At 42.7% G+C, this 7,572-nt stretch overlaps 1 pseudogene; it reads right to left on the minus strand.

Moving 5' to 3' along the window:
• Positions 1–1,462: 1,462 nt before the first annotated feature.
• LOC105716284 (chromobox protein homolog 1-like) lies at positions 1,463–7,348 on the minus strand (annotated as a pseudogene).
• Between the last annotated feature and the right edge of the window lie 224 nt (positions 7,349–7,572).

Here is a 7,572-nt window from a genome sequence, read left to right on the forward strand (position 1 = left end):
TTTTGTTTCATGCATAGAATGTGTAATGATCAATTCAAGGTATTTAGGATATCTATTACCTTCAGCATTTTTTTTTAATCTATACTTTTATTAAGACGAAAACTGACAGTGTAGTATCAAGTTTACATTTAAACAAAGTTTCCACAGAAATCTAACACATGCCTAAAAAGGTTTTACAATGTAGCTCTAGATGCAAATCTAGACAATATCAAGAACTGATGGATCTCATGACTCAAGACGGAGCATTTTGGGTATCAGTTACTTCTTAGGATTTCTTAAAAAATATGCGTGTGTGTGTGTGTGTGTTTGTTTTAAAGTGAACCACTGACTGCCCAGTATGAAAGTTTAATCTTCTCCTGAGACCAAGGCTTTTGAAATCACTCAATGCTTGAATCAATTCAGTGAAACTTTGTGCTGTCAGTGACTGAACACTGCCACCAATGGTTTCAGAGTTCAAAGCTCAAAAAAGAGAACGGCTCCAAGAGTTCTCCCCACTAAGAGCACAGGCCCTTGTCTTTCCATACTGTCTTATCTTCTCTACTGCCCTCTTCCTTTTCCCCAACACCTCAGCCAGTGACTTGGATGAATAAGCCGATATTTATAACTTCATTATTGGAAAAAAAAAAGGGTCTTCTAATTTCAGGAATTAGCACCTCTGAGACAGAATGATCTGCTTGTACTGTGTACTCTCCAATAAAAGACCTTCCCTCCTTAGTCAATTTCCATCTCCAAAATGGCAACTTTGGTAACTCATGAACTGGCTTATTCCTTTGTGGGGAACAGCAATAAGTTTAGGCAGGGAACACCTTGGCTGGTAAGTTTCAGACATTCACAGCTTTTAAACAGTCTCTCACAGTCCTTATTTATGGTGCCAATGGCATTTTTTTCAAAGGTAAAATATTCTGGACATAGAAGCAAATCATTAGTTGTCTGTTCTTTCTATTGCTTCACCATTTCCCCTTTCAGGCCCCAAATTTTAATCAAAATGATGCTACCCATCTCCCTTTCTCCCCTCTCCATCCCTCCCTTTCCCAAATAATACACCAGTAATAGCTAGAAACTACATATGCTATGCTGTAAAAATGCAGGGTTAACACTTTTGGGAAGAAGGCTGTGGGTTGTGGAGATGCTCTTTGAAGATCTTCAGTATTTATTTCTCTCCCACACACCCAATTCTGCAAGTTTTGTCCTTCATATAAGGTCCTTTGCTTTTCTCAGCAAAGTGCAGAAAAGGTTGCCTTGAAACACTTATTCCCCTTCCCCTCCACTGGGATAGGTGTGCAAGCTATACAGCTTGGAATGGCTTTGAAGCACTTGGGCTGCTGCAGGGCACAGAAACTATACTGGCTCTTCAAAGGAGATCTTCTCAAGCCACCCCTCTACGGTGTCAAGACACGTAGAATGCCTTCCCTTCCCACTTGAAACCCACAGTCAGATGTGACGGGGCTGGTACTCAGGAGAGTTAATTCTTGTCATCTTTTTTGTCATCATCCTCTGAGGGGTAGGAGTGCCACATCAGCCTTTCCTCATAGAAGGATATGACAACCTGTGGGCACTTGACATTGGCTTCCTTAGCAGGGACCAGGTCAGCCTCATCAGAGTTTTTCCATTTCATCAGGAGCATGAGCTCTCCACTGGAGTCTGTAGCTCCAACAATCTGCTCCGGCTCCAAAACCAGAGCAAAGCGTCGTGGCTTTTCTGACTCTTCTTTCTCCTTCTTTGGTTTGCTCTCCTCGCCCTTATCTTCAGAGTCAGAATAAGCTTTGCGCTTGCTTCCCTTTGATTTATCTGTCTCATGTGCTGTTTTCTGTGACTGCAGAAACTCAGCAATGAGGTCGGGGTAATCCAGGTTCTCTTCTGGCTCCCATGTGTTGGCCTCACCTGAGAACCCTTTCCGCTTTAGGAGGTACTCCGCTTTGCCCTTTACCACTCGACGGTGGAGAACTGTCCCACCACATATTCTTCCTCCTCTTCTAGCACCTCCTCCACTTTCTTCTTGTTTTGTTTTGTTTTCCCATAGTACCCGCCAGCTTTCTGGTGCAAAGGGTCACGCTGCTCAGAGCAGCGCCCAAGAGCCCGAGAGGAATCGGTGCTGCGCTACTGGGGCGTCGCGTCGGGTCGGCCGGGGGAGTGGCGCCCAGGAAGGCCACAAGCTGGGTGGCCTCAGTGGAGCCCCTCACCGAAGCGGCATCCTGCAGGCCCCGGCCAACGGCCCTCCCCTCCTACCTTCAGTATTGAATCATACCTATGTGTTGGGAACATTTCGAGCCCTCTCTTCTAGCTATTTTGAAATATACAATACATTGTTGTCAACCACATTCACCCTACTCAGCTATCAAATATCAGAACTTATTCCTTCATCTATCTATATGTTTGTACTCCCTAAACAACATCCCTTCATCCTCCTGCCTCTGCACCCACACACCCTTCCCGCTTTCACTGTCTAGCTCTACCTCTGTAAGATCAACTTTTTGAGCTCTTATATATGACTGAGAACATGCAACATTTGCCTTTCGGTGTCTGTCTTACTTCACTTAACATAATGACCCGTGATTCCATCCATACTGCTGCACATAACATGACTTCATTCTTTTTTAAGGCCAGATAGTACTCCATTGTGTATATATGCCACATTTGCTTTACCCATTCATCTGTTGATGGACACTTACGTTGATTCCATATCTTTCCTATTGTGAATAGTGCTGCAATAAACATGGGGGTGCAAATATCTTTGTGAGATACTGATTTCTTTTTGATAAATATCTAGTAGTGGGATTGCTGGATTATATGGTACTTCTATTTTTAGCTTTTGAGAAATCTCCATGCTGGTTTCCATAGTGGCCATACCAACTTACATTTCCACCAACAGCGTGTAAGAGTTCCTTTTTCTCGGCATCCTTGCCAATATCTGTTATTAGTATTATTTTTTTTCTTTTAGTAATAGCCCTCTAACTGGGTTGAGATGATATCTCATTGTGGTTTCGATATGCATTTCCCCAGCGATTTCCCCTCTGCTGGTGTGTATGGGCACTGGCTGTGGTAGGCAAGGACAGGGTGATCCCTAGGTCCCCAGAGGAATGCTTGGGTAGGGGTAGCAGTGGCTAAGCCATGGCCCTGCTGCTGGGGAGAGTGGGTTGCTTTCAGTGGCAGCAGTCAGAAGCATGTGGCTGGTGATGTGGCTTTGGCCTCAGGTGGTGGCTATAGGTGGGGTGATCTTTCCTCAGGGTGCTTTTAAATGTGTGGTGGTCCTGCTACTGGGGGCTGCACAGTTGCTGCGAACAGTTTATGTGTTGGCTCTGGTGGCAGCAGCTGCGGATAGGGGATGTCAATGGGACTCCAGGGTTGTGGATATGCAGGGGCTATTGGGCTGCAGGGCAAGATGCAGTCGGGTGGGGATTGGCTTTATAAAATAGTGTCTTGCTGTAACTGCTTAGGACTTGGGGAGTGTGTAGCACCTGATGTGACTTCCCTTTCTGGAGTAATGCCACCACATGGTCTCCAGCACCTCCCTATGTTAGTCTCAGGGCCTGGCAGGTCAGGTGGCTCTCCTGTGGCTAGGATTGCAGGAGTTCTTGGTGGGAATGTGGACAGCTAGGGGTCACACTCACTTACCCTTTCCCCACCATGGGGAGCCTCTCCAGCCTCTTATTGATCAGTCTGAGCAGACTGCCTCAGTTCTCGCACCTTCCTTGCCTCAGTTGTTAATTGTCAACTCTCTGCTGCATTGTCGCATTCCCACTTAGGTGATTTACTCAGTGTGATTATCTACTATTTCAGTTCTTCTTTGTGGAGGAGGTGAGTACCAGATGCTTCTAATCACCCAATTTTGAGCCCTTCAAAGGATCAAGCTTTTGATCCACTAGCAAATTAACTGGCTATGCCTGAAGACCTAGTCACAGCTGGGTGCATTTAGGAAGATCTCTGCATCCTTTCAGAAGGAAAACTCAGAGCTCACCAGCCAATGGATGGACAGGACAGAAAGAACAGAGAAGGTAGAGGACGCTTGCTTACTTGTGTCCAGATCCCTTTTAAAAAATACTCTTAACAGCTAACATTTTGTCTAACAATGCATTTTCCTGGCAGCCCCACCAATGGTGGGCTTTACTGTACAAGGAATTTGCTAATCTGGTGAATATGTAACCTCGTAATATAGCTACTTTGTTTTGTTTTTGCTCTGACTACCTGAAAGTTCAAGTATATCTCCATAGATTAATTGGCCATTTGGAGTTGCCTTTCTGTAAATTATCAATTCGTATAATTTGCTTGAAGTTCATATTGGTTTGTTTGTGATTTTGTTATCAATTTTGAGAACTTCTGATATTAGAGGGATTAACAGTTTATCTGATATATATGTCAGAAATATTTTTTCTCAACTTGCTATTCCTCCTCCTCCACCTTCTCCTCCTCCTTCTCCTTTTTCTCTTTCGAGACGGGGTCTTGCTCTGTTACTCAAGCTGGCGTGCAGTAGTGTGATCATTGCTCACTGTAGTCTGCCTCAAATTACTGGGCTCAAGAGATCCCCCCTCCCACCTCAGCCTCCCAAAGCACATGAGCCAATGTGCCTGGCGTCAACTTGCGATTGCTTTACTGATTTTGTTACGGTATCTTTTACCATATAATAATTTATGTCTATAAAGTGAAGTAGGTCTAATTTTTTTTAAAAGGCTTAAAGTTATATATATGTAGTCTTCCAGATTTTTTCTTTCTTTTTTTTTTTTTGTTGTTGTTGCTTAATTTAATATTTGTCTTTAATGCTTCTCAAATTTAGTTCTCTGTATTGTGGAAGATAGGGATATAATTTTCCTTTCTTCCACATGAGTGGTCAATTATTCCAATCTATTTTTTCCCTACAGAAGATATTTATTATTTAAAAAAATCGACATTTAATAGTTGTATATATGGGGGGATGTGATATTTTGATGCTTGCATACAATGTATAGTAATTAAATCAGAGTAATTGAGATATCTATCACCACAAACATTTATCTTTTCTTTGTGTTGAGAACATTTTAATTCTTCTCTTCTGGTTATTTTGAAATATATGATAAATTATTGTTAACTATAACTTCCCTATTGTACTACCAAATACTAGAACTGACCTATCAAACTGTATTTTTTTTTTACCCATTAACCAACTCCTCCTTATCTTCCCACCTACTTCCCTTCCTAACTCTGGCAACCACCATTCTACTGTCTACCTTTCTAAAGAATTTAAATATCACATTTTTCAGAAATAAATCCTAATATATAGTGGAGTCTCTTTGGGTTTAGCTTCTTTTGTGTTTCACTCTTTGTCCTTTGCCATGCAATTACAAATTGATTTGAATGCAATGGCTTAATAGCACACTTTGATATCTGGTAAGAAAAATTGTCTCTTAAGCTATTTATTTAGTTGTGGTTTTAATGAAGCTATATATGCACACAGTTTAGTAGTCAAATAGTTTTATATGACTTATTTCCCCTTCAAAAATTGGCGGTTCTTGCAGCCTCTTCTGTCCTGCTTTCCCTGTTTCAGAGGCAATAATCAAATAACTGATAGATTCCTATTTGATGTTGAATTTTACATTGATATCCTACTATGCAAGATCAGGATTCAGCTCTCTTTTGTTCCCTGTTGTAACCAGGTGTTTCAGGTTCTTGGACCCCCTCCCACAGGAATGGGGGAAGAGGCCATAAAGGAGCTGTGGGCTCCTTCAAGTAAATATCAGACCCAAAGAGTTTTGCAGAAAAGCAATTTATTAGGCAGAGAGAGAGAGAAAGAGAAGTAGGGAGAGAGAGAAAGCCAGCTCCCATGCTGTCGTGGGAGGGGATCCCAGAGAGGGAAATCCACACAGGTAAGGGGCAGGGGGTTTTTAATCTGGGAGTTACTCCCGTCCCATTCAAGTTCTTGTCCAGTGAGAGGAATTTTTCCAAACTTCGCTGGAGTGGCTGATCTTTGACTCTGACATCTGATTGGTTGTTCAACCCACAGTCCTCCCATAGCTTTTCGCCGGCTTTCTAAACAAAGGGAGCTCACCTGGGCAGTCTACCTTCCTGCATGGGCGAAAGTTAGACAAAGACCTCTAAGCTCCCGGATGGAGACATAAAAGAAGGCAGGTCAGGCATGTTGCTGGGAAGTTCTTGCCTTTGAAACCACTCCCCTTGTGGACCCGGAAGAGAAGTTAACACATTCCTTCACTGTCTCCACCACACATGCACCACACCTATCTCCTAGCCACTCAATGTCATTTTGGTTAGATAACTATTCATTAATTGTATAACTCTGATACCCTCTTCACCGATGAGGTATTTAGCATAATATGATCATTCTCCATTCTTTAAAAAAATTTTTTTTGGGACAGAGTCTCACTCTGTCAGCCAGGCTGGAGTGCAGTGGTGCAATCTAGACTCACTGCAACCTCCGCCTCTGGGGTTCAGGTGATTCTTTTTGTTTCAGTTAAGTTGAGCTCAAACTTAGTTTTGGCCTTTCTTCCCTACTGTGACAGCCTCGATTGCCTTGTTTTTCTGTCTAACTCTGGTACAATTTTTGCTTTGACAGTTTATGTCTTTTGGTTCTAGAAAATGTTCTTAATTCTTTGTTGGTGGTTCTCTCTTCACTATTTTCCTTATTTTTCTTTCATGATCATACAGGGACCAGGATTTTTGCTGTTAGTTTTATCCTGTGGCTCTGCCATTTCTGAGGGCCGTGGAATTCTCATCTAGATCTCTGAAGCAGATAGGAAAAGAGAGGGAGAGTCACTTTGGGAGGTTTTCGTGGACCGGGTCTAGAACCAGTATACAGCATTACATTTATATCCTGTGGAGGAAACACAGTTAACGCTTAGTTACACCCAAATGTAAGGCAAGTTGGGAAAATGTAGTCTAGCATGTGCCCGGGAGGAGAAAAAAACAAGACTTTGATGAACATAAAGCAGTCTCTGCTACTGTTCGCCCTGCTGGTCACTTAGGATCTGTCTCACATTCTTTCTGCACATAGGACATATTACCCCAGTCCTTCCCAAACGCAGATAACCCATCTGGTCACTGCATCCCCTTACAACTCGTGGATTTCTGGGAGATATGCAGTCTTCTCTATGAGGGCTGGATGTGTCTATTCGTGAACTATTAACATTTGAACAAGGAGGAAAATTATCTGCTCTCCTTACCCCTTCAGTGATGATGGTACAGAGATAAGGAAAGCTCCTATCTGGAAAAGCAAAGGATGGGAGAGATACAGCAATCTCTGGCTCATAACTTCTGAAATTCTGTTAAGCAAGCATTCAAAAGCCTGCCTAACCTGGAGTGGAAGAGACTGCTTAGTTGTCCCCGATTCTTCTTTTGGAGAGGCACTCCTTTGATCACTCTTCATGGCCCTTGGATCTTCTGGGAGGTCCTTTCTTGTCCATTATCCTTGATGCTCAGATCAGAAACAGACTTTGATGATGATGATACCTTTTTTGGAAGTGTATGTGGCATTTATGTCCCTTCCTTTCCAAGTGTTATATTAAGGCTTTTCCAAGCCAGGCTTTTTAACACCAGCCTCATAATTTCTCTGGCAGTTCCACCAACATTTTGATGGTTTTTGATCTATTT

The sequence above is a fragment of the Aotus nancymaae genome, unplaced genomic scaffold (genome assembly GCF_030222135.1).
Source record: "Aotus nancymaae isolate 86718 unplaced genomic scaffold, 86718_ANA_hifiasm-v0.15.2.pri h1tg000025l, whole genome shotgun sequence".
Lineage (NCBI taxonomy): Eukaryota > Metazoa > Chordata > Mammalia > Primates > Aotidae > Aotus > Aotus nancymaae.